This window comes from Herpailurus yagouaroundi, unplaced genomic scaffold, assembly GCF_014898765.1.
Source record: "Herpailurus yagouaroundi ecotype Mexico unplaced genomic scaffold, PumYag 28, whole genome shotgun sequence".
NCBI classification, from domain to species: Eukaryota; Metazoa; Chordata; class Mammalia; order Carnivora; family Felidae; genus Herpailurus; species Herpailurus yagouaroundi.
Genome location: NW_024412376.1, coordinates 110,828,418 through 110,842,251, shown reverse-complemented (window position 1 = coordinate 110,842,251; position 13,834 = coordinate 110,828,418).

Sequence of the window (13,834 nt, the reverse complement as noted above, 5' to 3'; positions counted from 1 at the left end):
GCTGTGTGAAGCCATTCTGTGCTACTCTTGGTGAGATGCAGTAGCCAGCAAACAGCAAATAAAACCCTACATCCTGGGAAAGATCAATGGGCAGAGCATTTGATCACAGAAGAGCAGAAAGAGTTTCAGGAAGGATGCTAATGGCCAGATGGCCCTGCAGAGGTCTGCCAAGATTTCAGTGGCCACAGGACAATCAAGCCAATGGATGGACTGTGCTCTGCCTGTTATACAGACAGCATTTGAGCAAGGAGTCCTGGGTTTTTAACAAATATATGTGTCCAAGATTAGAAAAAAGTAGGACTTTCTATTTAGCTGCTTCCTAATAGTGGCTGGACTTTGTGATCTATGCATCTACTGCCTCATTGGCTCATTGGCTCATTGACTGCATAGCTTCTATTTGGATGGTGTTTGATTCTCACTGATTTCCCTCCTTCTCTAATATAATTACTTATTGAGTGACTGATAAATCCTGGACCCTGTGTTAGAGCTGGATATATATAATGAATAAGATGGACATGGTCTCTGCCCTCATGAACCTTGTGGTCTGGTGGAAAATACAGAAAATGGAACAAGTAGTTACAATGATGCATAATGAGAGATATGGAAGAGAAGGAACAGTGCCCTATAGGTACACGTCACAGGAGAGCCCAATATAATCTAGAGATCAGAGAAGTTCTCCCTAGAAGGGATATATAGGCTGAAACCTGAAGGGTAAGTAGGAGTTTGCCAGGAAAGAAATATGCCAGATGGAGAGGACACTGTGTATGAAGTTGTGAACAGAAACATTTGGGCATAGCTGAGCAACTGGAGGGTACAATGGAGGGAAAGATAAAATGCAGGACCTGGAGGGTGTCTGTTTCTCTCTCCCCTCCTGTACCCTAGGTATGAGGCAAACATGATGGACATGGGGAGAGGTTTCTGGTGGGTACAGAGCTTTAAATTTTGGCAGGAGGAAGTATTCCATTGGAAGTGGGGAGTATGTCTCCAGAAATGCATCATGAGAACAGGAATTGACCACAAAGGCAGAGGATTGGGGGTTAGATTAAGGTTAAATTATCCATATAGTGTAACTGGAAACAGTTTGAAAATCAATAGAATATGGAAGTAACTGAGATAACCCAGATGGCATGTGTAGAGAAAAGAGAGGACTTAAAAAGAACCCTAAAGAACGTTGACATTTAGTTGACAGAGGAAGAGCTGCAAAGAAGATTGAGGAGAGGCCAAAAAGAGAGGAGAAAAACTAGCAAACTGGGATGTCACAGAGGTAACAGAGAGTCCTTTCAGGGCTGGGATTTTCTTTAGGTGACAAAATTTAACGGAGCGCCAAAAAAACAAACAAACAAACAAACAAACAAAAAACAACAAAAAAACCCCAACCCTAATTAAGATAAATAATATTTTAACAGTATTTAAAAAAAAAAAAACAAGTTAAAGCAAAAATCCATGATGAGCAAAACATCAAATTTTTAAATAAAGACAACATCAGGATTGCTGAATTTCCATTTGCTTCAGGATCCAGTAAACCTCTTCAGGACACTATTACAGGATTAGATTTAGAAGTCTTTAAATCTAAAAGAAGTTTGATGTTTTGTTCATATAAAAAGAGGGAGTGATAAATTGTCTTAAATGTGGCTGAGAAGTCAGTCAAGAAGTGGGTTGAAATGAATCCATTTGGATTTAGGAATGAACTTCTGTTATTGGATCTTTTCTCTACCTTGTTTTAATAAATCGTAATAGAGGTTATCTTATTGTCTTTGCAAGCATAGGCACCACTTCCTAAAAAGCTAAGTCTTTTTCTGAATCAAGAGATTGTATAAACATAAACACATGGGTTTTTTCCTTTAAAAATGTTTTTTTATTGTGGTAAAACACATGTACCATAAAATTTGCCATTTTAACTATTTTAAGTGTGTTGTTAGTTCAGTAATAGTAAGTACCTTCATACTATTTAAAAAATTGTTTTAATGTTTATTTTTGAGAGAGGGAGAGAGAGAGGATGGGGTGGGGCAGCGCGAGGGGGGGGGACAGAGGATCTGAAGCAGGCTCTGCGCTGACAGCAGACCGCCTGATGCAGTGCTTGAACCCACCAACCATGAGATCATGACCTGAGCCAAACTCAGACACTTAACCGACTGAGCCACCCCGACACCCCAGTACCTTCATACTCTTGTGTAAACATTGCCACCATCCATCTGCAGAATTCTTTTCATGTTGCAAAACTGAAACTATACACCCATTACAACCTTTTTTGAGTTAAAGTCTATTTTGTCTGATTTAGTATAGCCACTCCCACTCTCTTGGTTACTATCTGCATGGAATGTCCTTTTCCAGCCTTTCACTTTCAACCTATTGGTGTCTTTGGATCTAAAGTGAGTTTCTTATAGGGGCTCCTGGGTGGTTCAGTTGGTTAAGCATCTGACTCTTGATTTCAGCTTGGGTCATGATCTCAAGGTTTGTGAGTTCGAGCCCCTCATTGGGCTCTACACTGAGGTCATGGAGGCTGATTGGCATTCTCTCTCTCTCTCCCTCTCTCCCCCCACCCCCTTTGCACACTCATTATCTCACATAAACTTTAAAAAAAGGTGAATTTCTTGTAGACAACACATAGTTGAATTATGTGTTGTTGTTTCTTTCCATTGTGCCAATGTCTATCCTTTGATTGGAGAGTTTAGTCTATTTCTGTTTAAAGTAATTATTGATAAGGAAGACTTCTGTCATTTTGCTATTTATTTTCTATATGCCCTATGGCTTTTTTGTCTCTCATTTCTTGTGCTAAGAGATGAAATCGACTGATATTAAGCACAACTTTACAGCCAAGCCTTCCCGTGAAAGTTGCAAGCCTTTAATAGTATCCAGAGTTCCAAAATAGTTACATCAGACAGATCCTGCCAGTGTAATTGTTGTCTGGGTGGGGAGACAGATTCCTGGGACTTTCTGCTACATCATCTTCCTAGGATCCTCATTCCTTAAACATACATTTTTAATCTCAAGGTATCTTTCATGTTAACTTTAAGCTGGAGTGAAATAATTCCTTTCTTTAATGAATTCATCTTTATAAGTTCTTTGGATGGATCTTTGTTCTTGCCTAAATCCATGGAACAGGAATATCTGAGGTTCAGAAATACAGACTGGGAAGCCAGATAACTAGACACAATCGCTAAAAATGTCCATGTTTACCCCTGAGAGAAGTCAATTTCTGTTTTGTTGGTAGCTTTAAAAAAAATACTGTTTGGGAGGCACTAGACTCTTTTTATTTTTTTATTTTTATTTTTATGTATTTATTTTTTGACACGAGACCCTTTAAAAATAATGTATTTCTTGACAAGTTCTTTAGTTTGAAGTACTACATATAAATCAGTGCCACATACACTACAACCCCCAGATTCCTCTCTAATAAAGACGTTTATCTGCATTCCTTCTCAAGTGCTCTGTTGCTTGTTATTTAGATCATACCTTTTGCCTTAGGCTCCAATAAGGCTTAAGATTTTTCCTTTTTTTCTTTTTCTTTTTCTTTCTTTCTTTTTTTTTTTTCCTCCTCAGATGCTACTTTTTATTCTAATCATGGCTGGGATACCTCAGATTAGAAGTAACTTGTCATATCTCAGCCATCTGCCCCAAATCTGGGGAGCTCCAGCTTCACCTCTTAGTGTGTCAAAAGCTTAATTACATTTATAAGGTAAAACATTTTTATTTATAGAACTCAGCCTTAGGATGACCAACCACTGTGGTCTGGCTGCAACTGTCCACGTGGTAACACTGAAGTCTTGTGTCCTGGTAAACCCCTTTGGTACTCAGCACACCTGGACAATTAGTTCCTGGATTTCTTTATCGAAGTCATCTAACACTTCTAGGTCTAAGAGTAACAGATGACTTTGCTAATTTTACATATTCATGTTCTTGCTGAATTTCTGAGGACTCTGTTCAAGGATTATGCACAGTCATGGGCTGCTGGTGGTTTGGAGTGAGAGGGAAGTTAAGAGATCCTATCCTGCAACCATCTTATTTTACAGATGAATAAAATCCCGATTGCACTGGAAAGTTTTGGCCATCTTCGTTTCACTCTGGCTGCTATGGCACCAGATTTCTGCAATGTCTTCAAACATCTCCTTTCCCACTAATTAAAAACAAATGATTATGTTGGAACATCAGCTACAGTAACAGGAAAAAGTAGCATTCAGCTAGTTTTAAATTGTCCAATAATCTTTTTCTAATGCCTCTATTTGCGTCACAGGCATTTTAACTTCCCTTGTGTCTAAAGTTCAATGTCTCTCATGGATTACTCATATTATCTGAGTGTGAAAATAAATATGGTCAGGTTAATTAGCATCAATTTTAATAAGATCCCAAAGTAATTTTACACAATGCTTCCTGGAAAGAAAGAAATTAAGCTTGAGAACTGAGATGATGAGATTTAAAATAGAAGCAATGCAAGGGGCACCAAAGAAAATAAGCACAGAAAAAGGAGAGAGATGTTGTGTGTACTGTGTGTGATCTATGGACAGGTTTTCTTTTCAGAATCACACAAAGGACCTTTGTTGTTTTGCCTCCAAGGGAAGTCAGAGTCCAGTGGTTTTCAAACACTCTGATCTTGCGGGCTTGTTGAAAAATCAAATACCTGGCTCCCATCCTTCATCATTCTGATTCAGTAGTTCTGGAGTGGGACCTGGGAATTTCTATTTTTAATAAACTTCAAAAGTGGTTCAAACGTAACTGGTCTGGGAACCACTGAGCTAGGCTATTTGAAGAGGCTTTCCTATTTTTCACTGTGGGGAATATATTTAATGGTCATTCCTCAGACTTTACTTTTTGAGATGGCAGGTATCATTTTGCTTCTTGGAAAAGAGGGAAGTTGAGGAAGTTAGAGTCACATTTTAATGTAAAAATTTGAGAAAGTGAGAATCTTTATACCCGAGTTTCATCCTGAAGTGTATGTTAAGGTCCTGATATAGGTAGGACCTGCTATAAACAGCAAGGGTGAATTCCTCCAGAGGGTAGGTGGGGCTGGGCAAGGCAATTTGTGTATTCTTCATTTGCCCATAATGAAGAGACAGGATAGGGGTGGCCCCTGGAAACTGCCCAAGAGTCCAGCATTTTTCAGCCCTAGTTTGACTTGTGCCATAGAGATCATCCAACTGTAATTGAGTGGAGAAGAAATGGTCTCTTTTGTTCTCTATCTCTCTTGTTCACTATCCATGATAGAAGCATCTCCTATTAAGTGCATGTTTACGAGGCCATGTACACATAACCCACATACCCTGAAAAGTCCTCTGGGAAACTAACACGAAGCCCCAAGTTCTTAATTAGCAGAATAGATTCCCCAGCCCTGTCACTTAATGGTCTAGCAGAAGATGTGCTTGGCGATTAATTGGATGAGCTGTAAAACTGGAATCCTGACCACTTGTGGTCATTAAAGGTCCCAGGGCACTTTCCTTATGGCAGGTGGAGTCTTGGAATAATTCCAACCCTGGTAATTAAATTAGATTCTGCCCAGCTTCCATTTATACTTTCAGTTGGACTCTGTTCCCTTTATATCTCTAATTACAATGAATTTGCACATATATAGAGAACCCCTGGATTCTACATATGACTACAAATGGTAACAATGTCTCCTAATTTATGGAGTAAGATTTACTGGTTAGTGGTCAACAGGTACACTTTGTACAAAAGTAAATTGTTGGATTGGCATCTAAAGAGACCTGGTATCACTCCTGAAAAAATAAGGCTGTTAAACATGTCGGTATATAGTTAGAAGTACATGTCCTAATAACTCTTATATATCATTTTTTGCCCTTTTCCTTTATGGATGATATCTATAAACAAAGTAATTTGTAGGCATATTTATTAGCAGACTCAATCCATGTGTTAACTTAAAAAAATCAAAATATAAAAAGGCTGATCTTAGTTACTAGAATAGAGGTAGGGGTAAGAATAGTGAGACACACTGGGAACCAATTTGATGGGTTGAAATTTGTTGAAGCAGAATTCTACCTCATGTTCTTCATTAAAAACAATTATCCTGCTCCTAATCTTCTACTACATTTTTCTAAGATGAGGAGGTTTGGAGGGCAGTGGCTTTAGATACAGTTATATTTTTTACTACATATATATATATATATAAAACTTTATATATACACTTGTACTATGTATACTATATATAGTATATATATATTTTTTATTTCAAATAGAAAGTAACACAAATATTTAATATTTAATTTTATACATTATTATTTAGTAGGTTGTTTCTGGGAATTAAAATTCTCTCAGAAATATTTTTAAAGATATGAATGAAATATTATTTTCTTATTGTGGATAATAACTTTCCATTTGAAAAGTATTTAACCCACATTTTGCTAATAGACCAAAAAAGCCCTTTATTTGGTATGCAGATTAACTCATATACATTCAGGAAAGTAAAATATACTCCTCAGCTTTGTCAACATGTTTGAGAATAAATTTAGTGAGAGATTGTTTTTGTCTGCTTTTGTTATTATTAAACTCATTTTCTGTTTCAAATACTATACCTGTCTTAAAATTTCCCACCATTTAACACAAAATGGACCAACACACACATCCACCACCCCCCCCACACACACACGATGTGTAAAACTTGAGAATTTTATAACCATTTTCTGTGCATCTCTTCTCTAACCCACAATAAATATTGCTTCACGTCAATTGGGTGAAAGAGGAAAAAAGGTAGAAATCAGAAGGTAAATACCACCTGGTTTTCATTGTAAGAAAGTTGGTTTTATTACCTGAGTTAGTGTGAGGAAGAATTTTTTTGAACGTGCATTTAAGGGTGTTTGTACAAATGTTTTAAGTATAAATATATTCCTGTAATGAAAAGAAGTGGCATTTTATCCTTAGAAGATCTTTCAAAACAGCAAAAATTCTCGGAAATCTAGATGGCTTATAAATGAAGCTGTCTTATGCTTGAAAGAAACTCTGTAGGTAGGGATTGTTTGGTTTATTTAAATGGTAAACAAATTTGGGGCTCCTGGGTGGCTCAGTCAGTTGAGTGTCCGACTTTGGCTCAGGTCATGATCTCACAGCTCATGAGTTCGAGCCCCGCATCGGGCTCTGTGCTGACAGCTCAGAACCTGGAGCCTGCTTCTGCTTCTGTGTCTCCCTCTCTCTCTGCCCCTGACCCACTCACATTCTGTCTCTGTCTCTCTCGAAAATAAATAAACATTAAAAAAAATTTTTTTAAATAAAATAAATGGTAAAAAAAGTAAAAGCCTAAAGAAAGGAAAAACAGAAATAGTGCATCAGAATCTGTTATTACCTATAGCTGTTTAAATGACTTAATGGGAATTTTGCTACAAATGGCTGATTGAAACATATGTTCATCTCATTTTCCTGTAAAGACTTCTCTAAACTGAAAGTGAACAATGAAAACTCTTCACACCCTGCTGTGTCAGAGAAAATGGGGCAGCGGCCATTCTCTCATGGGAGAATCCCCACACTGTTAATGTGGCACAGGGATCCATCCCTCTAAGGATGAACCGCTAGCCATTCTGAGATGGAAGGGGTTTGGTGTAGTAATCTATTGTAGTTCAAAATAATTTCTCATTTCCATTATGATGTCTTCTTGGATAATGCAAAATTCAGAAGTTCATTTCTTAATGTCTAAAACATATTTTCTAGTTGTCTTTTTTGTTATTGATTTCTACCTTGTTTTTGGAAATCAGATGCTCTATTTCTATTCCTTTGGTGGTTTCCCTAGAAGTTACAACATGAATATTTAATTAATCAAAGTCTAAAATTAATCAATACCTTTATTCTTTTCTTAGACAATACTAGGTCTTTAGGACACCTTAACTTCGCATACATCATCCCTGTCTTACATGGTATAGTCCTGAATTAACTAACCCAAAGGATATCACTATTGTTATTTTATGTAGATGTTTTTTAGATTTATCTACATACTTACCACTTCATTTTGCTCTTTTTTCTATTGCCTTCTTTAGCATTTTATCTTTCCTTGTGCCTGAAGTACACTCTTCAGCATTTCCTTTACTGAAGATCTATTTGTGGTGAAGTGTCTCTGTTTTTGCTTTTCTTAAAATATCTTTCTTATGCCTTTATTCCTGAACAATTACTAGTTGTAGAATTCCAGTTGGCAAATATTCTCTTTTCGCACATTGAAGGTCTTATTCCACTATCTTTTGGCTTCCAATGTTGCTGTTGAGAAGTTAACAGCCTATTACTTATTTTTAGTTAATCTCCTTCTTATCTGTGGAGGCTTTTATGATTTTTAAAATTTATTGTTGTCTTTGAGGTGCTGCTCTTTCAACATGATATATATCAGTTTGAATTTCTTTTTATTTATCCTGTTTCCCATCTCTAGAGAAGTTTTGCATTGCTTCTGTCAGGCAGCAGTAAATACTAGCCTGGGATTGCCTTAACTATGTTCATGGCTTCAGATTCCTTGATCCCCCCAGGTGATAATATTTCCCTATTTTATGAAGGTGTAGTCCTTTGGAACCCTAACTTATTGAAGACAACTTCTGTTGGAATCTCCACAGTGCATGTGCCCGGGCCTTTATTTTATTCCTGTGGGTTGTCAAATGCCATCAGGGCAATGCTGCTTCTGTGCTGGCTTATCTCTCTAGTCTCTGATTTCCTTTCAATGTTGGCCTGGTAATTGCTTAATATCTTGTGATCTCTTTGATGCTTTAAAGAAGACTGAGCAAGTATTAGGTCTGGCAATTTTAGTCATTTTCAGTGGGAGGGTGATCTAAATAATCTTTTCTGCCATTGTTGGAAACCAGAAAGATTTCAACATAATTCTGGAATCAGTTAGTAGATGGAATAGAGATAATTGTCATAGCTAGGTGACATAATGATAAATTTACCATTGAGTGTTTCCAGAAGAGGACATAGAATTACATAAATTTGATTTGCACCCACAGAACTTCTGAAGTCTTCAGATTCAGAGATGCTAGATAAAGAGGAGAGTGGAAGTAAGTAAAAAAGACTGATAGCATAACACTAGCAGCAAATGACTCCTGCTTCACAACTCCCCATTGGAAGTTTCTTCCCTGAAGAAATTGAACTTTCCTAGAACTCTACAGGCTGGCCTTAGAGTTTCCCCCAGATGGTTCCCCTGGACATGTCTTTGCCTACCCACCACAAAGAGAAAACCATTGGTTAAAACACCGTTACTGTATACAGAACTTCCAACCATTTTTTTCATGTATATATACCTCATGTCAATATGAACAGCAACTGGGGTCCCGGGTGGCTCAGTCAGTTAAGTGTCCAACTTCATCTCAGGTCATGATCTCATGGCTCAGGAGTTCGAGCCCTGAGTCAGGCTCTATGCTGACATCTCAGAGCCTGGAGCCTGCTTCCAATTCTGTGTCTCCCCCTCTCTCTGCCCTTCTCCCACTTGTGCTGTGTGTGTCTCTCTCTCTAACATAAATAAACATTGAAAAATTAAAAAAAAAATAGGAACAGCAACCAAGGACCAGCAAAAAAATGTAGAAAGTTTGCTCTGTTAAAGAGGAGACAGAAATAAACAAATAGACAGCATAAGTATGAAAGAAACAGCATCGGGGCAAAGAACTTCAAAAGACAAAACAAAACTAATGTTCTTATGGAGATAAGAAAGATATTACTTTCATGAAACAAGAGCCGGATAAAATGAAAAGATAAAAGGGAACAAGAAGGATGTCTTGAAAAGTAAAATGTAATGGCTGAAAAAAAATCAACGGAAGAAAATCTCTGAGATTGTATAACAAAAAGTAAAAGATATGGAAAATAGGGGAGAAGAGATTTAAAGGAGCAGTCAAAGAATAGGCCTTCTAGGAAGAAATAATAAACAGAAAGGAGGAATATACCAAATATGTAATATAAGAGCTAAAGTATAGCAGGTTTCTAGATCAAAAGGGTGCTTTGAATACTTTTCAAGGCACATATGTATTACATTGCAATATGCTAGGGAAAGAGAGAAAATTTTTAAAATTTCAAAGAGGGGGGTACCTGGGTGGCTCAGTCAGTTAAGTGTTCGACTGGGTCAGGTCATGATCTGAACTGTTCATGGGTTCATGGGTTGGAGCCCTGCACTGGGCTCTGTGCTGACAGCTTAGAGACTGGAGCCTGCTTCAGATTCTGTGTCTCCCTCTCTCTTTGCCCCTCCCCTGCTCATGCTCTGAGTCTCTCTATCTCTCAAAAATAAATAAAAATGCTTAAAAAAATTTTTTTTAATTAAAAAATAACAAATTCCAAAGAGAAAATTTGGGTTACTTTCAAAGAAATTCAAATACTCAGAATGTCATTGAATTTCTCAAAGCAACCTGTTTGCTTGAAGACAATAAAGGAATAACTCTAAAATTTGAGAGAAAATTATTTCAAACCTAGAATTCTATATCTAATCAAACTATCAATAGAACTGTCACAGAATAAGGACTTTTTAAGATGTCTGATGGCTTGGGGCGCCTGGGTGGCTCAGCCGGGTAAGCGTCTGACTTTGGCTCAGGTCATTATCTCGTGATTTGGGAGTTTGAGCCCCATGTCGGGCTCTGTGCTGACAGCTTGGAACCTGGAGCCTGCTTCAGATTCTGTGTCTCCTTCTCTCTGTCCCTCCCTTGCTCATGCTCTTTCTCTCACTCTGTCAAGAATAAATAAACATTAAAAAATTTTTATATAAAAAAAAGATATCTGATTGCTCAATAAATTTATCTCCCTCATACTCTTTCTTAAGAAATTTATTGAAGAAAACATGCACTACTGGGACTTTCATCAGTATAAAAAGCTTCTGCACAGCAAAGGAAACAATCAGCAAAACTAAAAAGGAGACTATGGAATGGAAGAAGATATTTGCAAATGACATCTGATAAAGGGTTAGTATCCAAAATCTATAAGAACTTATGAAACTCAATACCCAAAAAACAAACAACCCAGTTAAGAAATGGGCAGAAGTCATGAATAGACACTTTTTCCAAGAAAACATCCAGATGGCTAACAGACACATGAAAAGATGCTCAACATCACTCCTCATCAGGGAAATACAAATCAAAACCACACTGAGATACCACCTCACACCGGTCAGAATGGCTAAAACGAACAACTCAGGAAACAATAGATGTTGGTGAGGATGTGGAGAAATGAGAACCCTCTTGCACTGTTGGTGGGAATGCAAGGTATTTACCCAAAGGATACAAAAATACAGATTTTAAGGCATACATGCACCCCAATGTTTATAGCAGCATTATCAACAATAGCCAAACTATGGAGAAAACCTAAGTGTCCATCAACTGATGAATGAATAAAGAAGAGTGGCATGTGTGTGTGTGTGTGCACGTGTGTGTGTATATATATATATATTTGTGTGTGTGTATATATATATGTATATATATATATATATATATATATATAAAATGGAATATTACTCAGCCATCAAAAAGAATGAAATCTTGCCATTTGCAATGACATGGATGGAGCTAGTGAAATAAGCTAATCAGAGAAAAACAAATACCACATGATTTCACTCATATTTGGAATTTAAGAAACAAAATAGATGAACATATGGGAAGGGGGGTAAAAAGGAGAGAGGAAAACAAACCACAAGAAACTCTTAATGATAGAATAAACTGAGGGTTGATGGAGGGAGGAGGGTGGCGGATGGGCTCGACTGGAGATGGGCATTAAGGAGGGCACTTGTGATGAGCACTGGGTGTTGTATGTAAGTGATGAATCACTGAATTCTGCTCCTGAAACCAATTTTGTACCATATGTTACTAACTAAAATTAAAAAAAAAAAAGTCCTAGAAGTGGAAGTTATAGGATTCAAAGGATTGTGAACATTAAAGAAAAAAGAAATGTATTGAGGAAATTTTCTAGTAAAACAAGAGAAGAAACTTGAGAAAGAAGATTTAAGATGTTAAAACCTAAAGAAGAGTCATTGACGTCTCAGGGTAACTGTTGTGCCAGAGGCCTAGAATGTATTCAAATTGCAGTAAAGTTCCAGAGAGCTCAGAAGGTTATTTCTCCACATACCTGTAAAAGACTGCATAGTATTACTGATATGATGGAGTTTTTAGAAATAAAAATGGAGAATTATTATAATAAAGATTCTACAAGAAGAAAAAAAGGCAATTAAAACTTCAGGAAAACCATCCAAGAAAAAAACCCACCTGCATCTTCAGTGAACGAGTTTTATATGATCATATATGCAAATATTGTTTATGAACTTATTAAAAATAATTATGTAAGTAACATGCTGGTAAAAATTTAACAAATTGCTCTCAAAAATGCATGTATCTACGTACATACATTTGTGATAAATTTTATTTGTATAAAGGATATATAACCCACAATTTACAAATAATAATGAAATATACAAAACTGTTGTAAATTCTATAGTCAATGATCCTCCCATTATGCTTTTGTTGAATTTTACTGAATTCTTGGAACCTGAGCTAAACTACGGTTGTGAGTGACAAATGAACATACTTCTGATATGAATGTTAGTTGAATTTCAAATAAGAAAAAAGTCAAACAATGAAGACATACGTCAGAACTGCACTCATTTGCCAATGACACGAACAACTTCTTTGCTAAAATGAATAACAGAGCAAGCAGTATTTCTTCATTTTTTTGTTCTGTTCACAATGTAATGGGTACAGACATAATATACTTTTAAGTTATATTTAAATTAGTAAGATTTTCTTACTTTTCTTACATTATTTTCCTGAGTCTAAAGTCTAGACAACTAACCAACCAATAAATGAGCCCAGATTTGTGACATCTGCTGATTTTGGTGGTGGAATGTTCCCACCATTGTCAGTATCAAGCTATCAAAGTGACCTCACTGAACACAGAGTTGGGAAGATATGTGTAGCTAGCATAGTACTGTATAGTATTTCTAGAATACAAATACAATAAAGAAGTAACTTCAACAGATAATAATAAAATATAGTAACATAATTGAGAAGTGTAAATTTTGAGTGTTTATTACCTTTGATTTTTTTTTTTAATGTTTTATTTTAGTTCTGAGAGAGAGAGAGAGAGGGAGACACAGAATCTGAGCAGGCTCCAGGCTCCAAACTCTGAGCTCCTAGCTTGCTCAGAACTGTCAGTACAGAGCCTGACTTGGGGCTCAAACTCAACGAACCACAAGATCATGACCTGATCTGAAGTCGGATGTTTGACTGAGCCCCCCAGATGCCCCACCTTTGCTTTTAATATAACTTATTTAATTATAAGTGTGTGTAATTTTAATAATGGCCATGTTTGACAATTAATTGGCTTGCAAAATTCCTAAAATAATTAACTCTTACAATGGCACAAGTGGGCTTCAACCTACCACTGGAATATGTTGCTGAAATGTGGACTGAGGGAAACTAGGTTGAAAGTGGTATAAAGTAGATAAATCTTCATTTCTCATAGCATAAAGCAAAAACATAATGATTAAAGATGTTAAAGGAAAAAATGAAGTTTTCCAAAGATTTTTGTGTCATCTTTAAGGTATTTAAATACGATGAGAGGGAGAAAGATTGGGAGGCTGAGTGGTTGTGGGGCAAGACAAAACTTTTATTAAGAGGCCTTTCATTTAATATTTAACCTTGGGTATATACAAAATCAAATTTATTAAATTAAAACCTGGGTATATGCTTAAAAATGTTAACAAGAGTAAAGTACATGTAAAAAATGTGTTTTAATAACAGATATTTTCGAATAGTGTGAGATGGTATTCTTCCTTATTTTGTCCTATCTTATTCACTGCTCTCCTCTATCAACAAGGTAAACGGTTTCACTTACTGTTCCAGATGTTTTGTGTCAAATCATTTTGACACTAAGATTTGATATAACTTTTGGCTATTTCTGA